At 33.8% G+C, this 21,698-nt stretch overlaps 1 protein-coding gene across 2 annotated transcripts in view; it reads left to right on the plus strand.

Moving 5' to 3' along the window:
- The window catches only part of HNF4G (hepatocyte nuclear factor 4 gamma), a 118,762-nt gene that overhangs the window by 64,822 nt on the left and 32,242 nt on the right, over positions 1 to 21,698 (plus strand). The gene's annotated exons all lie outside the window — the stretch shown is intronic.

Here is a 21,698-nt window from a genome sequence, read left to right on the forward strand (position 1 = left end):
TGCCACCAGGCCCGTCCTAGGATGCTTGTTTCTTAACATTATTCCAATGTGTCAAGGCTTAGCTGAAGGGCCATCTCCCCGGCAATCTATCCCTCTTATTCCTACCTACTTGTTTCTTCTCTTTCTAAATTCTTCCAGCATTGATAATATGGATCACCCTAACTAGATCTGAGATTAGATACCATCTTATCTGGTTAAATAGTTGTTTCTCATAAAACTGTCTATCCAGCTAGAAACGTGTAGGGCAGGGAAGATGTATTTACTGTCCCTTCAATAGCTACTTAATGAAAGATTAAAAGGAGAACTGAAATCTGGTTAAAGCAGAGAGTATTTTCAGATAAAATGCACATTCTAGCACTAAATTTGAGCTTTATAGTAACCCTCTACGTTGGTACAACATTTTACATCGATATCCCACTCTCACCTAATATAACCTACTTTACCACACTACTTCATAGATTACATAAAGCTTTCACATAATTTGTTTCATTTATTCCTCAAAACAATCTTATGAGATGAGTCTTATTATCCTCATTTTGTAGAGAAGGGCCAAAGCCTGTAAGAGGTTACGTGATTTGTCCCGAGTCGCACTGATGTCCGTTACTTTCTATCCAGCCCAGCTGGCCTCACACAGTGGCTCATGTCGTCCTCGCAGGAACCACGTGAGGAAGGCCAGAAAGACATTTTTACTTTTGATTTATAAGCAATGAGGCTGAATTCTCTTGAGAAAAAGTGAAAGAAGCACCCATCCTAGGCAGTCTCCGCCTCTTCCCATTTGGAGACAGAGGGTGAGAACAAGATTGGCTTGACACAAAAAACAGGTGGCAGCCTGCAGACTTGCTGTCTGCAAGAGATGCACACAGGAACAGAGTTGGAATGTGATTTAAAAATATATATGTATACACACATACACATATATATTCAGATATATATATGTCATGAAATATTAAAATATGTGTGAAAACATATATTTATCTCTGTTTATATTGTTAAGAGATAAACTGAGGCATACGAAAAGTTGTAAGAGTTTATTTAAACAAAAATCAATTCCAATTGGGCAGTGCCAAAAGAGAAGTGGTGGGGAGCTGTCTGCTGGCCAGGAGCTGGGGAAAGACATATAGAGAAGGTGTAGAAGCAAATAAAGGAAATTATTGATTGGCTATAGCTTAAAGCCTGGTTGGGTGATTGTGACTGGTTGTCCTTATATTTCAGTTTCTTTCCCTGGAGGCGCTGACAGGCTTAGGTGTTGGTTTCCTTACATTGGCCCGAAAAGCAATAGAGCCACTTCAGTCTAACGGCCTCCTTGTTTAATTAATTTGACAATAGACATTTAGTGAAATTTGGGATAAAATGGAAATCTCACCATTGGAATGGACCAGATTTGTGTTAAAAATCTTAGAGGAGGAAGCAAGGTAAATGTCTGGAGGGAAAGGAGCTGTTAGACTGAACTGGACCAGGTAGACTGTCTCATGTCGTAGGAAGGAAGAGGGGATGGTGGGACCTGGGTTTCTCCACCTCGAGGAGCTCCTAGGAAAGGCTTCCTTCTTTCTCACAAAATGAATCATTGAGGCAAACGTTATAAAGGTAGCATTGCAAAATGTTTGTAACTAATGAGTATTTCCAACAAAAGTGTGAGAGATTGTCCATTCTGCTGTATCCTTATTAGCGCTGGGTATTGTAATTGAAGACAAAGTGCTAATTTGAAATGTAAAAAAAAAAAAAAATTACTCTAGAATTTTCAGTTAGGGCTGAAAATTTCCTATCTGTCTAGCAATTGTTTTCTATTTTTCAAAATCAGGTATATTCTTAACTTTTCCTCTTCTCTATTTTAGTAAGCGTTTTTTTAAATTAACTTACATAAGCCTTGTAGTTTTTTCCTCCTGTTTGAACAGCACTTGGTGAGCATACACAATTTCCACTGACATTAACAAAAATGAGAAATTTCTTTGCAGGACATGCTAATTTCCTTGAGCCTGACTATGTTTTTATTGCAATTCATTTCTCAAAGAAATATTTGAGAATTTGTCTCAAGTACTTGGGAATACATTTTCTTTTATTTTCTCTGTTGCTACGTTTCCCATACCAAGCAAATTTGCAGGCACAGACACCAATGCCAAATAATAGAATCCACCCTCACTGTGTTAGTATTTTTCAAACATGAGGTCTCTGAGCAGCGTTGTATTGGTATATAAATAATAATATATATTAAATGCTTATATACTACTAACTAAATACTTATATACTTAACTTAAATAATTTAAATACTACTAACTAAATAATTATATATTACCAAATAAACTTTATAAATACATAAATATGTATTATATACTTATATACTACTAATGAAATGATTATAAACTTTGAGTTCATTCACGAAAATTCATTGAGTCCATATTTTGTTGAAAAAAATTTTGAAAAAATCTGAGTTGTATAAAACATTGAATCTTCCTGCAAGAAACAGAGAGCATAATGAGATTATGAACATGTATTCAATAAATTAAGAGACAGCGTGAAATAAATGCCACAATAAAATCAGACAAAGTATTTTTGCAGGGAGTGAGGGAAAAGCATTCCCCCTCCTATCCAACGCGTGCGCGCGCGCGCGCGCACACACACACACACACACACGGCTGACAATGTAGAAGGAGACTAAAGAAAAATCATGTGGTAGATAAGTGAAAATTTAAGTCATTTTTATTGCCTAAAATAATAAGATGAACATTAATAAGGTATTTTATTATAGTTGCATAAATTGGGTTTTAATTTGTGACCGTTGAGAATACTGCTACTGACTAGAGATTAAATTTGTTTTTATTGAATGTAATAAATAAAGATTGCACATTAAAATATTATGAATCATGTGTTTAGAAACAATTTTATCAAGTGCAGGTACTATGATTTATTAATCCTTGAAATTATTGCATAGTTTAGTGCTTAGAACATCGAAAGTGATCATTAATATTTTTGAATGAATGAATGATGGTAAAATGTAAGGTTTGAAAGGGCAAAATTTTAGAATTGTCATTAACTCAGCATAAGTAGAAATAGACATGCACTCAATACAAAATCATAGAAAAATATATTTCAGTTTAACAACAAACATTTGCTTTAAAAAGGTGGCAATAGCAATTTTTATTTAAATTGATTATAAATTATGGCCTGCCAGCAAGGTAATGTTTTTGGTAATAAGGAAGCTGCATCATTTCATGAAGTTTGATCTCTATAAATGAGTAATTATCATTGAGGAGTAATTTAGTATATGTTATCAAACAACAAATATTGAGGACAGAATGGGATGAATATCATAAAAGAGGGGAAAAGGCAGTAATTTTGGAGCAAAATGAATTTATGCTCATTCTGTTTGTGCTTTTGCAGCTGAATCACAGATTATACTTTTTAAGATTTAAGGATTAAACAGTGCCCTGCTCATTTTGTTCTCTTCCTTGAAATCACCAACAATAGTATTTCATGTCACACAAAGTCATACAGAAAACTTTAATAGAATTGTAATATCTCTGAAATCTCCATTTGCAATACCCCCATGTGGTGGCCTTCACTGTTATGACTTCTGTTAGTGCTGTTAAGGATGGAACGTTATTCTTAAACAGGACTTCAAGGTACTAACCTGTGATACTACTATAGGCTTCAGAATTCACCATGCTCAGGAGCTGGCAGCTTCCTGATATTTAAGTGTCTCTGCCTGAGCATGCTGTCAACTTTGGAACTTGTATAAAGCAGGTATAATAACTTACGTAAAGACAGAACAAATTATGTTTATTACCATGAAATATTTAGTATATGCAAACACATTATGTTTGCAGTATAAAGAATAACACTAAAATAGGCACAGTATAGCCACCTCCTTCCTTAAGAAAAAGAACATTATCAATATCTTTATATTTTTCTCTTTGCCCTTTTTATTTATCAATTGCATATTCCCTCCCTCCTCAACAAAGCCTTTGAATTTTGTGAACTGCTGTGTTTATAAGAATGTACTATTAGTAATTTAGGATGTACTATTAATAACTTATGATTGAAAGACATATGAAATACCTGTGGGAAAAGGAACATAATATCAAAACTAACATGTAAAATCTGTCACTTCTTCAAAAGTAATTTTATATTTAAATCTAATTTTAATGTTATAAGTGATATGCAGAAAATTTGGAAGGTATAGAAAATTGTGCACAAGATAAAATGAAATTTACGGTAAAAGATACTTCTTAAAGGTAACTAGTTTTTTTAAAATATTATTTTGGTCACTGTTAGTCTTTATTCTTTTGCTTTTTGTCATGAACTCTATTTGACACCTGCTGGTAGGGTTCTAGTAGCTTCCTGAAAATCTTAATATTCTGATTTCTTTTCAACTTGTTGATCTCACATCACCTTCACAACATTTGAGATATTTTTATTTATGTTTCTGGTATCCTTCAACTTTTAGCTATGCACACAAAAGCTTGATGTTACTACAGTTTTTTTTTTAGGACATTTTTAATAATTTTGGCCAGCATGCACCAGAATTCTCCATCTCTTAACATTAACGGGGAATTTATTCTGAAATGTTAGAATTCTTAAAGACACCTGTTCTTACCACTTAATTTATACAAAGAGAGAACCTCTCCTGAGAAGTTCAGAAACGTATAACTGGTTGTCATGAAAGAGTTCCTATAACATTTGGCTTTTGTTCCATGAAAATCAATAGGACTGATGCTACTACAACCAGAAAACTGAGAAAAAGATATAAGAAACATAGAAACAATGCCATATGTGGAAATTATACTACAGTGGAGCAGCATCGAATTTAGTATTACTATATGTATAAATAGCATTAAAATAAGTTTTTTAAAAAAGGTTTTGCTGTGTCTCAGATTATCAGCACAAAATTTATGATTATGAGAATTGCAGTTTTAGGTAAAATCAAATGCAGCAGTGTCTACTAGATTTACAAACGTTATCTTATCAACCAAATACAAATTTTTTGTAGAAAGTGCATGTCCTCAGTTTCAATGCCCTTGAATTCAGAATACCTTGGTTCATAGGGTCCACAGCCCTTTGCTTGCTCTCCACTAGGTTCGACTGGGTATATAAATGCTGCATAGATGGGAAGAGTTTAATGACCGAGAACCAAACAGTGCCGTATATTTGTATTTGACTCTACTTTAAAGCTATCTCAAGTTCCTTAGGTACATAGAAGAGCTGTTTTAAAACAAAGTCTTTTCTCTCTATTGGCAGAAAGAAATGTGTTTGTGTTTGGGTGTTGTGTAAATATATTTAACTTCATTAGGCAAAGGACATCACATCTGATTCCTTGTAGAAGGAAGTCCTAACTGCTGGACATAATAGAGAAATTAAAAAGGTGTAAATCTCCGTAAATAATATATCTAATAAATAACTCAAGGAGGAAAAGATAACATTGTTGCTTATAGCTATCGAGGAGAAGCACATCATTATATATTCAGGGCAGAAAATCTTTATTTCCTCTTAATTCCTATTATGAAATCTATTTTCCTCCTGGTTGCTCCCTGATCTTTCCTAGATATCCTTATTTTCTTTACAGTACTGAAAGAATCTTTCCAGATAGTTCTGTGTTCCTAGCTTTTGTTACTCTATGTTTAAATTTACTCATAGGATTCCCTGGAAATTTTTTTATTAAAAGAAGATTCTTATGCTATGATATGCCAAACCAATTTAGAAGCTAAACTTTCATTGCATTGAATATTATCCTGGTGTCTTAGTTTTCAGTTATAAAAATTTTCAAAAGATGTACAGATACTTTAAAAAATACTCTATAATATGATTAATATAATATACATATCAATAAAGATTCAATGGAAATTTTAAAAGAAATTTAAAGTATTTATACTGTAGGCAAACACCAAGACATTTGGGAATCATATAGAATATTCTACCGTATAATCCTTTATATCAGAGTATCAATACACAGCTCCAAAAAAAAGGCATGCTTAATGCAAGAGATACATATACTATTGTTCCAATAACATTGTTTATAAATCAGATTTCTCTAAAGGAATTATATTTTCCCAATTATGATCATTTATTTTGGAGTAATATTATTCAAAATCTATACTCAGTGTTTGGGTCTTCTGTGAACTTGTGTCAAGTTAACAAATAAGAGAAAAAAAAAATGAGACTCCACTATGAACAACTGTATGCCAACAAATTCAATAACCTAGATGAAATGGACAAATTCCTAGAAAGACACAAAGTATATAAACTGACTCAAGAAGAAATAACTGATCTGAATAGACTATAATAGATAAAAAATTGAATCAGTAATCAAAAATTTCCCACAAAGGAAAGCCCGCCACTAGATGGCTTCAATGGTGAATTCTAACAAACACTTAAAGAATTAGCACAAATCCTTTGAAAACTCTTTCAAAAACTGAAGGGGAGGGAACACTTCTGAACATATTCTATAAAGCCAGGCTTACCCTGATACCAAAACCATACAAAGACATCACAAGAAAAGAAAACTACAGACCAATAACTCTATGAATATAGATGCAAAAATCCTCATCAAAATACTAGCAAACCAAATGTAACAACATAAAAAAAGGATTACATGGGGACCGGCCTGGTGGCGTAGCAGTTAAAGTGCGTGCGCTCTGCTGCCCTAGCCCGGGGTTGACCGTCGCACTGCTTGTCAAGCCATGCTGTGGTGGTGTCCCATATAAAATGGAGGAAGATGGACACGGATGTTAGCCCAGGACCAGTCTTCCTCAGCAAAAAGAGGAGAATTGGTGACCGATGTTAGCTCAGGGCTTATCTTCCTCACCAAAAAAAAAGGGGGGGGGATTGCACATCATAATTCAGTAGGATTTATCTCAGAAATGCAAGGGTGGTTCAACATACAAAAATCAATCAATGCATACTAAAGGAATGGAAGACAAAACCATATGACCATCTCAGTAAGCACCTGACAAATTCAACACCCTTTCATGATAAAACGCTTAAGCTAGAAATAGAAGTGAACTTCCTCAACCTGATAAAACATATCTATGAAAAACCCACATCTAACATAACACTAATGCTTAAAGACTGAAAGCTTCCCCCAGATCTCAGAAACAAGACAAAGATGTCTGTTTTTGCCACTTCTATTTAACTTTTTATTGGAGATTCTAGCCAGGACAACTAGGGAAGAAAAAGAAAGAAAATGCATCTAGATTGGAAAGGAAGAAGTAAAACTATCTCAATTTGCAGATGGCATGGGTTGTATATAGAAAGTTTCAAAGAATCCCCACAGAGCTCTTAGAGCTAATATATTGAGTTCAATAGAGTTACAGGATACAAGGTTGACATAAAAAATTCAGTTGTTTATTTATAAATTAGCACTGAACAATCCAAAAATGAAATTAAGAAAAGAATTCTATTACGATAACATCGAAAAGAATAAAATACTAGAGAACAGATTTAACAAAAGGAGTAAAAGACTTGCACATTGAAAACTACAAAATGTTATTGAAAGAAATCAAAGAAGGCCTAACTAAATGGAAAGACATCTCATGATAACGGATTGGAAAACTTCGTATTTTTAAGAATGCAGTATTCGCGAAGTTGATCTACTCATTCAACACAATCTCAACAAAATCCCACCTGTCTTTTTGTGCAGAACTTGACAAGCTTATCCTAAAGTTCTTATGGAAGTGCAAGCAACTCAGAATGGATAAATCAATCTTGAAAAAGAAAAGTATGTTGGAGGACCCACACTTCCTGACCTCAAAACTTACTATAAAGCTACAGTACTTAAGATTGCGTAGTACTGGAATAAAAAGAGATATATAGATCAATGGAATAGAATTGAGAGTCCAGATATAAATCCATTCACTTACAGTTAATTGATTTTGACAAGGATATCAAGACAATTCAATGGGTAAAAAAATGGTCTCTTCAACAAATAGTGTTGGAACATCTGGAAATTCATATGCAAAAGAATGAAGTTGGACCCCTACCTAACACAATATCAAAAATTAACTCAAAATGATCAATGGATTAACTATAAGAACTAAAAATATAAAATTCTTAGAAGAAAACTTACCTTTACATCTCCATGGCCTTGGATTAGGCAATGGATTTTTAGATCTGACACTAAAAGCACAGCCAACAAAAGAAAAAATAAGTTGGACTTCACCAAAATTAAAAATCTTTGTGTTTCAAAGGACATTATCAAGAAAGTGAAGAGACAACCCACAGAATGGGAGATAATATTTGCAAATCATATATCTATTGATGGTCTAGTATCCAGAATATAAGAAGAACTCTTACACTGCAACAATAATATGACACATAACCCAATTACAAATAGGCAGAGGATTTGAATACGTGTTTTTGCAAAAAAGATATACAAATGGGAAATACAATTTAGAACAAGATAAGACTTCACACCTACTATGATGGCTATAATTAAAAAGACGGAAAATAACAAGTATTGGCAAGGATGTGGAAAAATTGAAACCTCGTACATATTATTGGATGGAATGTAAAATGTTGCAAGTGTTTTGGGAAAAAATTTGGCAGTTTCTCAAAAAGTTAAATACAGAGTTACCATACAATCCAACAATTCCACTTCCAGTTATGTACCCAAGAGAATTTAAAATATATGTTTATACAAAAACTTGTATAGCAATGTTCATAGCAGCATTATTCTCAGACAAAAAGTGGAAACAATCCGTATTTCCATCAACTGATGATTAGATAAACAAAATAGGGTTTATGCATACAATAGAGTATTATTCAACCATAAAGATAATGAAGTACTAATACATGCTACAACATGGGTGAATCATGAAAACATTATGCTAAGTGAAAGGAACAAGACAGAAATACACGTGCAAAATATTACACAATTCCATTCATATACCATGTCCAGAATGGGGAGATCTAATAGAGAAAAACATAGATTAGTGGTTTCTAGGGGATAGTAGTGAGTATGGGTTTTTTAGGGGATGATGTAATGTTCTGGAATTAGATAGTGATGCTCATTGCATAACCTATTAAATATTATTAAAACCATTGAATTATAAATAAACATATATATATATGTAAATATCCTGGGAAGAATAATAGATACTACCAGATTTTAAAACACATTATAAAACTATAGTAATTTAAATAAATTGGTACATGATAGATTAGTAAGATGAAACAAAGTCCAAATGTATTTCTCTTTGGTGAGGAAGATTAGCCCTGAACCAACATCTGTTGCCAATCCTCCTCTTTTTGCTGAGGAAGGTTGGCCCTGGGCTAATATCCTTGCGCATCTTCCTCTACTTTATCTGCGAAATGCCTGCCACAGCATGGCTTGATGAGCAGTGCGTAGGTCTGCGCCTGGGATCTGAACCTGCGAACACTGAGCTGCCGAGGCGGAGCGCGTGAACATAGCCACTATGCCACCGGGCCAGCCCCCCAAATGTATTTCTAAACAAACACACACATACACACAGTTCTTTTTTATTTCCACATGGGAACTATATCAAATGATTGCTGAAAGATATTTTGTTCAATAAATGTGTGTAGACAATAGACCAGTATTTAACCAGAGAAAAAAACTCACAACGGTATCCTACTTCATATATTATGCCAAAATATATTCCAGATGAAATAAAGTTTTAAATATAAAGTTATAGTTATAAAAGTTGTCAGAAAGAGTGAGAGAGATCGAGAGAATATTTTTTTTCTAATTCTAATGAGAATACCTGTATAAACACAGTAAAATATACAGACACAACAAATAATGAGATTTGACTATGTGAAATTAAAAAAAAAATCTGCATGACAGAAATGATAGTTTATAACACATTTAGATAAATATTAATTTTAAGATATAAAAAGCTTTTATAAGTCAAGAAAATAGCAACCAGCTGTACAGGCAAAAAGACATGAACATGAGGTTCAAAAAAAAAAATAAACTTTTAAACATATGGTAAGGTGCCTGGTCTATACAAATAATTAAAGAAATTAATTGTAAGCATTACATGTAAATAACGGTATAATATTATTTCTACTGTTCAGTTTAGCACAAATAAAAATGTTAATATTTGTTATTGATGAGGTTGTGGGAAAACAGGTATTCTATTATCATTTACTGTTGGTATAATTTGACCTTATCTCTCAAAAAGAAAAAGAAAATCTGTGCCTTTGACTCAGAAATACTGTCTCTAGAAAGATTCACACATTATTAGCACAGACATTTGTAGTCTGTTCATGATAACGTTACAATAGCCAACTCCTGAAGACAACGTAACTGTTCATTGGTGGAGTTATTGCCCAACATATGATGATATGGAAACGTTTCCTGGATATAGTTTCAAGCAAAGATATTGGTGAGACATAATGTATATTATGATTTATTTGTGTTTTAAAAGTACACAAACACACTTATACACATACAGTGTTTACATGCATAGACTTTCTCTGGACAGACATATAGCGGTTCCGAAATAGTCGTGGTGCCACTAGAAAGGGCAATTTGGGATCTGGAGGGAGAGGGAGATAACTTTCCATTTAGAAAACTTCATAGGTGGATAATTCTCAAATATTTGAGGAAATTTCCTGTGGTAAACAACAGCACTGGTTGTGAGACCAGACTTTGACATTAGATAGCCTTATATTTGTGTCTGGTTTTGTTACTGACTACGTTTTGGGCAATGACTTAAGCCTCCAAGCCCCAGTTTCCTCTCTGTAAAATAAAGATAAAAAGGATGGTCACTTGCAGAGCTATTGTAAGTATATTAAATAAGATAAAGCATGTCAAGAAACAGGGCCTGGCAAAGAGTAATCATCTAATAAATGCTGTATTTTATTACTAACCCCAATGGTAGTAGCTCAAGATGTTTGAATGTAAGGAGTCTTTGGCTTCCAGTGAGAGAGGTTGCCAAGATTTTCTCACAATGGCTCCTGATCTAGATCAGAGCTTCCTATCCATGGCGCCATGACAAGCTGATATGTTACAATATTGTTGTGTGTATTGTAATTTGTATCTTATAATACTTTACCAAAGTTTGAGGATTGTTTCTTTTGAGGATTGTTTCTTTTATGTTAGAACTGAATCTGTGCTGTGCCTATAAAAACTCTGTCACTCTCTTGAACTGTGAAATGATTTTTTGAGTGGGAAAAGGGTGGAGTTACTTAGAGCCACAGGGCAGAGACTTGCTGACAGCTCTGGGCGTGCCAGTGGGAGTGAGCCACGTATGAGAAAATTACATCATCATGAAATGTAACCTTTTGCTATGGATGGGAACAAGTTTAGTGAGTAAACAGGAAGTTTCAGGTGATCTAAAGACCTAGCAATCATTGTAGACTATTTTCAGAATACACGAGCCTAAGTTGCCTCCATAATCCTAAAAGCCAATAAAATTCTGGGCATGATCAGGAAAGAAAACAGAAAATAAAACCTTACCCTTTATATTAAACAATAGTGTTACTGCTTTTAAAATACCAAGTGCAGTTCTGGTTATCAAATCTCAAGAAAGACACATTCTTAGGACTAGTATTAATGTTATAAACATTTTAATAGCTCTTGATATATACATATTCATATTCATATACATATATATGTTTGGCGGAGGGTAGCGTACATTGTTATCAGCATTGTATGAGTGCTACCAGTTATCTGTAGCATATAATGTCATTTACAAAATAAGCTAATTTACAAGCATAAAAATTATATTTTGATATTAATGTACTTTATTACCAAATTTGGAAATTTTCCCATATGTTGGTTTTCCATTTATATTTCCCTTTGTCTAAATTGTATATTTATGTTCTGCTGATGACAATTTGTTTTTTAGGTTCTTGGTGTTTTCATTATATATTAAAAAGATTTCTTATTATTTATATACAAATAAGCCTGAGATCTTATACAATGAATTATGATTTGTAGAAGCTAGTTTAAGCCTCTTATCTGTCTGACACTATAATTTGTGATTTTGAATTATACGTATTATATTTGGTGGTCCATGAGTGGAAAGGAGGGTAGATATTTCTTAATTCCACTCACTAATGTAGGTCATTGTAGAAATTTTTAACAGAACCTGGGATATACTTAACTCTTAACATTTATTATGACTATCACCAAGAGATTTTCTTTTTAGAGGATTTTATTACTAGTTTATTAGGGTTTAGAGAGAAGAAAGTCTCTGTTTTTCTAGGCTGATATTCTCAGAAAATACGTTAGTTTTTGAGCACAGGTACTGATTTTACCCACTAAATATTTAATGTAGTTACTGATTTCTAAACCCAATTCTTCTGCTAACTTGTTGGTGAACCTTTGACAAGTCACTTAACCTCTTTGTTTCCTCAACCGCAGATGAAGCATTAGCCTGCGATGTTCTAAGCTCCCTGCTAGCTGTGCCTTTCTGATTCGTTTATACTACGCATTTCTTGTTTCCAAATACACCTTTGGAATTTCCAAATGAATTTGCGATTGTCCACGGTCTACCATGAGTTGGCTTCTCTCTCTCTCTCATTCTTTAATCCTTTTTACAGCACAAGGTAAACAGTGCAAAGGTTTCAAAAGTTTAGAACCCCGAAGTGACAATGTTTTGAAATTATATTCATTCACTAAAATATAGACAAAGTCAAAGCAAAATGTGTGAGAACGTCATTTTATCTTGCAGTCTTTTGAGTCAGTTTCACTGTCCTGTCATGCATAAACAAATACAAATGTGCCTTATGCTAGAGAGAGTTTTATTGCAAGCTGTATAATACAAGAGTTGCAAAAAGTACTTGAAACAAGAATTGCAAATATACATATTTGAAAATTCTTGCTACTCTTTCATCTAGTTTAAAAATTGTCTGAGGAAGAAAGTGATGAATCCATTTAACTCTCAGTTACATTTTAAATGTGTTTTGTAGATACACAGACTCTGAATAATTAACTCTGCTTACTACTCAATGATTTAAGTGGAATGACCCTTGACAGTCTGTTTGTAATAACTAACACAGACATTTTAATTAATTTTTTTAATTAAGAAAAGACATTCTCAGAGTTTAAGATTCTTGGAGGTAAAATTGCTTTTTTAAAATTGGTTAGTTTGGTGATTTTTCTGTCTTAATGAAAATTAAAGTGTTACGCATTTTAAAAACCTGGGTGCACTTTTAAAAATGATTATGTAAATAATTTAAGATCAAGTATATATTATAGACAATTGTACCTTTTCTTTCCACCACAGCATCCCAATCTTCCAGTGTATTAGAAACTGGATAGCCTAAAAGTTAAATAATAACGGGTCTCAAAGTACAAGATTTAGTGATTTTTATAAGAATCTGACTTTGAAAGTTCAAACAAATACTAAATTGATTTCATAAACTTAAAAGCTTAGTTTATAAGATAGCAAGAATAAAATCTGTCATAAAATTTACAAGCAGCTTTATTGTAAATTGTAAATTTACAATAATTTACAGTAATTATTAAATTCTAGGTTTGGTAAGTAGAGAACTCTTATCTGTCATTTTAAGTGGCTATTTATCTTATACTTGAACTCTTCCCTCATTTTATCCTTTTGAATAATACTGTACTAAAGTGAATCTCTGATTAATATTTAAATGTACATGGGGAGAAATACGTAACCTAATCAGAGAAAATAATTAACCTGTCACCTCATTCTCCCTTCCCTTAATTCTTACAAGGGAGCATATACCTTGATTACTAAAATATCATTCCCTTTGACCTCCTTTCTAGTTCAAAGCTTAATAGATTTCATGATTGAATTGGCTCACTAACACTTTATTACACTTCCTCAATATTTTCTGAATATGCTGCTTATGTACTGGCTTTTCGTGTATTCCATTTTTCTCCTCCTATATAATACCATGAGGTAACTGGTAAGGATTATTTTCCCCTTCCAGTTTTGCCAATTTTGTGACAGGATGCAAGGACAAATTCCTGTGGCCTGGGTGTGAACTACTGAAATATATTTTTGGCAAAAAAATCTTTTTATGCAGTGACTGAAAAGGAGATAAGTTGCCATGTATCAATGTAGAATGATATTCATGTCCTGACGGTTGAACACTATAATTTTATTTAGGCTGAAAATTTCTATAGGCATATGAAGAGGTTATGTGTATAGAAAATTCTACATGTATATGTGTTGGCTGTATATGTGAGTGAGCATGAAAAAATATTTGGTATATTTATATATAGATTATACATAGGAATTATAGATAGATAATTGTCTCTATAACCTACCTATTTACTTTCCTACCTATTTTGTTAACCTCTATTTTTATATTCCTATCACTGGGGAGTGACATTGAGAAGGGGAAGAATTGACTTTCAAACTTTAATCTACATATTGTAAAGTTTTCGCGTTTTTTTTACAGTCAAGTTTGTATGAAGTTTATAGTTAAAGATGCAAGGGAAAATGATAAACATGGTTATTTTTTTTACAAAATACATTTTATAATACAAAATACACTTTAATATGATAAACAGAATAAAGTAAGCAGTTTTGAAAAGGCATAAAAGGGAATGGACACTAACCAATCAGATATTAAACCATATTATAAGACTACAATGATGGTGCTGGGATAGGAATAGACAGAGACATTATTGTAACAAATAGACTAGATGGAGACTCTCTTCCACATATAGGAAAAAGCCCATTCTTCCAGGATAAGCAGAAATATTGGGTGAGAGATCTCCTCCACTATCTCCCTGCCCCCACGAGAATTTTCACACACTCTATTTTGCTAATCTTATAATCCAAATAGAATATGTTTTCACAGGGATTTACTTTATATCCATACAAAAATCAACATAGTGTATATAAAAGTATTTATTTAAAAACAAAATAAAAGAAAGTTAGATTCCCATGTTACACCATGTCCCGAAATAAATTCTAATTATATTAGATAGTTAAATAAAAAATTACACCTTAACAATTTGAAGAAAACTTATTAAATCTCTGGAGGAAGAATTTTCTAGGTTTAAAATTATTTAACGATTCAAAAACTATTTATTGAAAGCCCATTTTTTCAGGTACTAGATATACAGCTGTAAGAAGACAAAAGTACCAGTTTTCAAAGAGTTTAGAGTCTAGCTGAAAACACAAGGGAAAGTAATTACAACAACACATATTGATCTCATACTAGAGGAAGAACCGACTGTGCTAAGAAGAGAAAGAGGGAAGCTGTAACTAGGTTCACGGGCACAGGGGCAAGAGAGAACATGAGCTGCGGTAGTCCATTAATACTGAAGCTTAGAGGGGAAGAGAGGAGTGAAAAAGAAGAAGTCAGAGAGGAAGGCCGGCACTGAGTTTCAAGTGTCTTGTAATCCAGGTTGAGGAACTTGAGCTCCATTCTAAGAGTAGCGAGAAGCCATAGAAGGGTTGTGTGAACCACGTGATGAGGATTGAATTTAAGAAAATTCAGTTTGACTGCTTTACAAGGAACATATTAGAGGAAGAAAGATTGGAAATAAATAAGGTTGAAGGCCGGGGGAGCAATTAGGATGTTGTGACAATGTAAGAGATTTACTGGGAGAAACACCCGTGAAGAATAAAGGGGCAGCAAGCAGTACTAGAACGGAGAACATTCAGACAGAGGCACAGGTCGCATGCCTTTGAAAGGAACAAGAGAAGGAAGGATTGAGTTAGAAGAGTCTCAGGCTGCAGCTCTGTTTTGAAGAAACTTTGGTCAGATCAATTGAAAGTCCTCAAGCAAAAGTCCCCTGGTAGAGGATTCTGGAATCCTGCAGGAATGCGCTGGCACTAAGACACGTACTGCTCTTAGTCAGTGGCTGGGAGCAGCTCAGGGGAAGCATGGCCTCACTACACAACATGGTGGGAGACCCAGAGGGACAGCAGCTGTGGCCATCAGTCGGGAACTACGCATCCCAGCGCAGATTCTCTAGACGGCACACCCCCATGGCCATCAGTAGAGAAAGGGTGGAATGAAGTAGATGGCTTCAAGACGTATTTTTCTAGGTAGATGCGAGAGGAATTGATTATTGAGTAGATGAGGAGCTAGCTGGGTGAGAGGGACAACTTGATAAAATTTAGGATTTTATGTTGGGCTTCTGGGCTGATGATGGTGCCAATTATATGGTAAGAGAATGCTGGAGAAGAAGTAGATTTGAGTCATGAGTGTAGGAGGTAGGTTTTGAAGAGGATAATTTCCATTTAGGGCATGTTGAGTTTGAGCTACCTGAGAGATATCCAAGATGAGGCTGGATGAGAGAATAGGTCTGTGTTAGCCTGACTATATCTCCGACTCTGTCTTTGTCTCTCTCTCTCTCCCCCTATCCATATCCATATCTATATATCTCTGAATGTTTATATATATGTGTGTACACATATATGAAAATTATTCATATATACATAATATATGAATGAGAGAAGATAAGACTGCCAAATTTAAGAGTGTAAGGACTGACAGGTAAAACAGCAAAGATCTCACAAAGAGAACTGAGTAGAAGTGTCTATAGGGCTGAAACTCCAGTTGAGGTACACAAACAGAAAATTCAAGAAGAATGTATTACGAGTGTATTTTTAATGACATTAAAAAATACAATCATTATGTTTTGGATGAAAATTGTCTTTTAAAATGTCTGTTGTATATCTATTTTAAAGTTATAGTTCACTCCATATTTTATGCAGTCGTTTGTCTCCCTTCTCAATACTTAGTTACTAAAACTAACTTTGGAGGGTATAAAACCCTTTTTCAGTGGAAAAAAAAAAAAGCTATATTTGTTAGACTTCTATGTAAAACATTCTGCCCAGGAATTACAATTGTTATGCTAGTATACTAGCTCATTAATGAAACAAACTTTTTTTTACGTGCATATTAGTGCCTGACTGTGGAGATACTGGGGTTATGGTGATGTAGTAGAAATTGTGTCTGTACAGCTTAGAGTATACCAGGGTGTATTTATACGAACATTTATTTATTTGTTTTTTTTTTAATTTTTTTGTAAGGAAGATCAGCCCTGAGCTAACATCTGTGCTAATCCTCCTCCTTTTTTTTCCCCAAAGCCCCAGTAGATAGTTGTATGTCATAGTTGCACATTCTTCTAGTTGCTGTATGTGGGACGCGGCCTCAGCATGGCCGGAGAAGCGGTGCGTCAGTGCGCGCCCGGGATCCGAACCCAGGCCGCCAGTAGCGGAGCGCGCGCACTTAACCGCTAAGCCACGGGGCTGGCCCTGAACATTTATTTTATAATGATAATAACTTTTAAATAAATAAATAATGATTAAACATTCTTTGTAATTTCCAAAAGGCTCAAGCATGTTATCACAATTGATCCTTGTAGTTTTCAGAGCGCTGGAACACACTGTCACTATTGATTCTCGGTTAAAATACATAGAATTTTAAATGAGGACGCATGACCTGGGTCTACTATACTGTAGGTCAGAGTCTCTCAATCTCAGCATTATTGGCATTTGACCAAGATCATTCTTTGTTCTGAGTGATCGCTCTGTCTTTGTAAGATACTTACAATGTCCCTGGCCTCTACCCGCTGGATACCAGTATCACCCCTCTCAGTTGTCACAACCCAAAATGTCTCCAGACATTTTTGAATGTCCCCTGGAGGGCAAAATCACCCCTCATTGAGAACCACTGCTACAGTTTGATGATTTTACTAATATGCCACCTAAATTTTGGTGAAGTGATGATATTTCATTTAAGTTAATATAAAGCTGGAATTATGCCATGCCTATATAATGGAAATACTCTCCCTGGAGTTTGATTACTTGTCTTTAAATAGCTAGACAAAGTGAATTGAAGCATACCACAAAACAGATGGCGTAAAAGAAGCAGCAAAGCCTTTGGAACCAGAAAGACCTCTTTTGAATCCCAGCTGTCTATAAATGACGCAAAAGAATAATACCCTGAAATCCACAGAATGATGAATTTTTTCTCCATCATGCTGTTCCTAGATGCTAATTCAGCCTTCTAGAATCAAGGAATTTGAACATTATATCTCTATCATTATCTGATAGGCTCTCTTAGCCCGCGAGTCCCATTGCTGCAATGGTTTCCTCTTGCAGAAGAAATTTTAATCATTTGTTTCATTTTCTGCTTTCCTCAATTATACAAACAAAAAACATTGATCCCACTGCTACATATATAATAAACTAATTGTTCCAATATTTTGGATGAACAATTAAGGAAAATAGTGGAGAAGTATCTATGTGAATCTTCTTTGAGTATGTTGAATGTAGGGGGAAGCCGGCATGTGCAATAGTAATATATAAGCGTTGAAGATGTAACTAGTGAACTATTGAACATGTTTTAGGGTAAAGAGATTCAGTGAATTTTTTAAAACTTCCCCAAAGTCCATAAAACTGAAGAGAGTATTAAGTTTAGTTAAAATGTTACCAAGACATTTCATTAACACTTACATTGATTGTAACTGACCAGAAAAAATAATTCCCTGTATTTGCTCATCTATATTTTTCATTGAAATATCAATAATTTTCACTTCTCTAAGAATATTCGTAGTGTACTGACGTGTGCCGTATAATGAAAACATTGAACAGAAAACACTTTGCAGGGGCTACTTTAAACTGCTAGAAATAGTGATACTTCCTTAAGATACAATCTAATAGCAGATTAATTTCTTAGACTCTTTATTGAAGTATCATATAGATACAGAAAAGTGCACATATCGTAAGTGTATAGCTTGATAAAGTTTCACAATTATTACACTTCCGTGTATCTACAGATTAGAATTTGAACACCCAGAGATAAGCACCTTTTAAAGACCTATGGTAGACACACATTTCACATGGGTTGACTTTCTATTAATGTATTTATTAAATAAAAATTTATGGTATACATATTATGTGTACAGTATTATACTAGGTACAATAAGGAATGTGAATAACTAGGCCAGAATATAACTCTAGAAGGAATTGCTGTGAATTTGGGAGACACGGTAAAAGGAAACTTTGCTCAACAATTCAAAACATTCTATAATTACGTGCCCAACTTCATCTTCCTCAGGGAGGAGCAAAGACTCAAGAAATTACAAGATCAGCCTGTCTGAGTAAAATGGTTGTCTTGGCAATGTGTTTCTAGTAATTCATTCCTCTCAAAATTGTATAAGCTTCAGCTCTATGAAAAATAAATCAGCTACTCTGCAGTTTTACTATATAGTTTTTTTCTACTTGGTATTAATTTTTACTCATTTTCATTTAAAATATAGTAGTAAAACCAGAAAAATTATTCTGATATGCTCTTAACACTTAAACAAAACATAATTTTTTTTGCTCCTAGCATTTTGATACAAAAACATATTGCATTTATTTAAATTCTACATACTCATGGCTTACTCAAACTTTTCCAGAGGTCAATATTCCTAACCTTAAGTTGTTCTTTTCCTTTCCTTTCCTTTCCTTTTTTCTTTTCTTTTCTTTTTTCTTTTCTTTTCTTTTTTCTTGTCTTGTCTTGTCTTGTCTTGTCTTGTCTTGTCTTGTCTTTTCTCTTGTTTTCCTTTTTACCATCACTAAAGAGAAAACAGTTAACATGATATCTGCAATCATAATGCATATTTATCATTGAAAAACTAAATTGCCCTGATTAATGTGAGTGTAACGGTGTTTGTCTGAACAAACATTTCATTTTCTGTCATAACCCAACATCACAGTGAAATTACTGGCTGAAGTTTTTTTTCCTTTCTTTCTTTTTTTAATTAAAGATTTAGATACAGAGTTTTTACGTTTAGGAGCCTGCAACTGAAAAGTTATTGTTTGGTTTCCTGTATCAAATAAAACGACTTGTAAACATTTAGAAGTTGGTTCAATAAAAATGGACAAACCTCAAAGGGAAGAGATTTGTTAATATACAATTTTTACATTTAAAACTCAAACACTAATCACAAAAATATATTCACCTAGCTTTTCTAAATGTTGGTAGTGCCTTAAATTAAAGCAGGAATTCAAAAAATGTGTATATATTTGAAAGACAACAAAGGACTTTGTAATTCTCAAAAAATTTTCTTTGCTTCAAAATATAATTAATATGTTATATAGCCAATGAATAGTTTTCCTTTTTTTGCATATTGAAAACCTCAGTAATAATGCATATACTGTATGTATACCCAGTGGATCCTCATGATTTGCAGATTCTGTGTTTGCGAATTTGCCCACTTGCTAAAATTTCTTTCTAACCTCAAAATCAATACTGGAGGCATTTTTGCAAGTCTTTGGTGCATCTGCCGAGTGGTGAAAAGTTTGAGTGGCTCAGTGAGCATATTCCCACTTGAGGTCAAGCAAGGCAACATTCTGCCTTCTTGTTTCAGTTCTTATACTGTAAACAAGTATCCTTCTCACAACAGGTTTAGTGCCACGTTTTCCTCATTTCTGGGCTTTTTGGTGGTGATTTTGCTGTTTAAAATCACCCCCATGTGTAATACTGAAGTGCTGTCTAGCATTCCTAATTGCAGGAAGGCTATGATGCACTTTGCAGAGAAAATATGTGTGTTAGATGTGCTTCATTCAGGCATGAGTGGTATTGCTGTTGGCCGTTGGTTCAGTGTTAATGAATCAACAATGTACATATTCAATAAGTAGTCTTTAAACAAAAATCCACAGAAAACAAGGTTACAAATCGACTGGCTGGTGAAAGTGTTGTGACCAGAAGCTCATAGGAACTTAACCTGATATTTCCCCTAAGAGCAATGGGTCAATATTTGCTAATTCACTGTTTGCAGCAATTTCCCATTGAAATAGCTATGAATAAACAACTATGTAAATTAAGACAGGCATTGAGGAATCAGAGAGTAGGAGGATTTACACCTCTTTCTATCTACCTGCAAACCAGTAAGTTTGTTGTTTCAAGGTCTGAATGTGTAAGACACTAACGGTATTTCTCAATCCAGCTTTGTGGTTCCAGTGGAAAGACAATGATTCAATTATCCATCTCTTTATAAAGATGTAAATCATTATTATTGTTACTTGATTATAAGTCCCATGAGAGATTTTATTTATTTGTTCATGTAGAAATACTCAGTGACTAGAAAAGTGCTTGACGTACAAAATGTACTTATGTGCCCCATATAAATGCTCTACTCTGTCAAAGTTAATTATTTGCATATGTATCTTATTCACACATTCAGTAAGTATTTGTGGAGTGTTTACCATGTGGCAGACACCAGTCTAGACCCTAAAGACATATTAATGAATAGAGAATATAAGGTCTTCACCTTCATAGAACTTACAGCTTAAAGCAGTGGTTTCCAGACTTTGGTGCACATTGGAATCATGCAAAAGATTTTTTTTAAATACCCATACCTGACTTCTACCTCCAGACATTATAATTCAATTGGTATCTGATGCATTTTGAGACTTGGAGTCTTTAAAAGTTTCCCAGATGGTTCTAATGTGCAGGAGAATTTGTGACTCACTGGTCTAATGTATAAGTGAGGCATTCAGCAATTCCCAAGTACTTACTTGAGAGTGATGAGAGCTTGTGTTACTTTGATTTTGAAACTTAGCACACTGCCAAAAGCCATGACCTTACCTACGATGTTTAGTTCAAATTAAACTAATATTTGTTTGCTATTAATATTTTAATTTTGTTCTATATTTTTATTCCAAAGGAAACTAATCTTTCCTTTTCAAAAAGAAATTTATCTAAAAGGAGGTGAAATATTTAACATTTCATTTGAATCAACCATATACCTACCTTTATTCGATGGAGATGCAAATATTACTTAGTTTTATCTAAATCAAATA

The sequence above is a fragment of the Diceros bicornis genome, chromosome 33, assembly GCF_020826845.1.
Source record: "Diceros bicornis minor isolate mBicDic1 chromosome 33, mDicBic1.mat.cur, whole genome shotgun sequence".
NCBI lineage: Eukaryota > Metazoa > Chordata > Mammalia > Perissodactyla > Rhinocerotidae > Diceros > Diceros bicornis.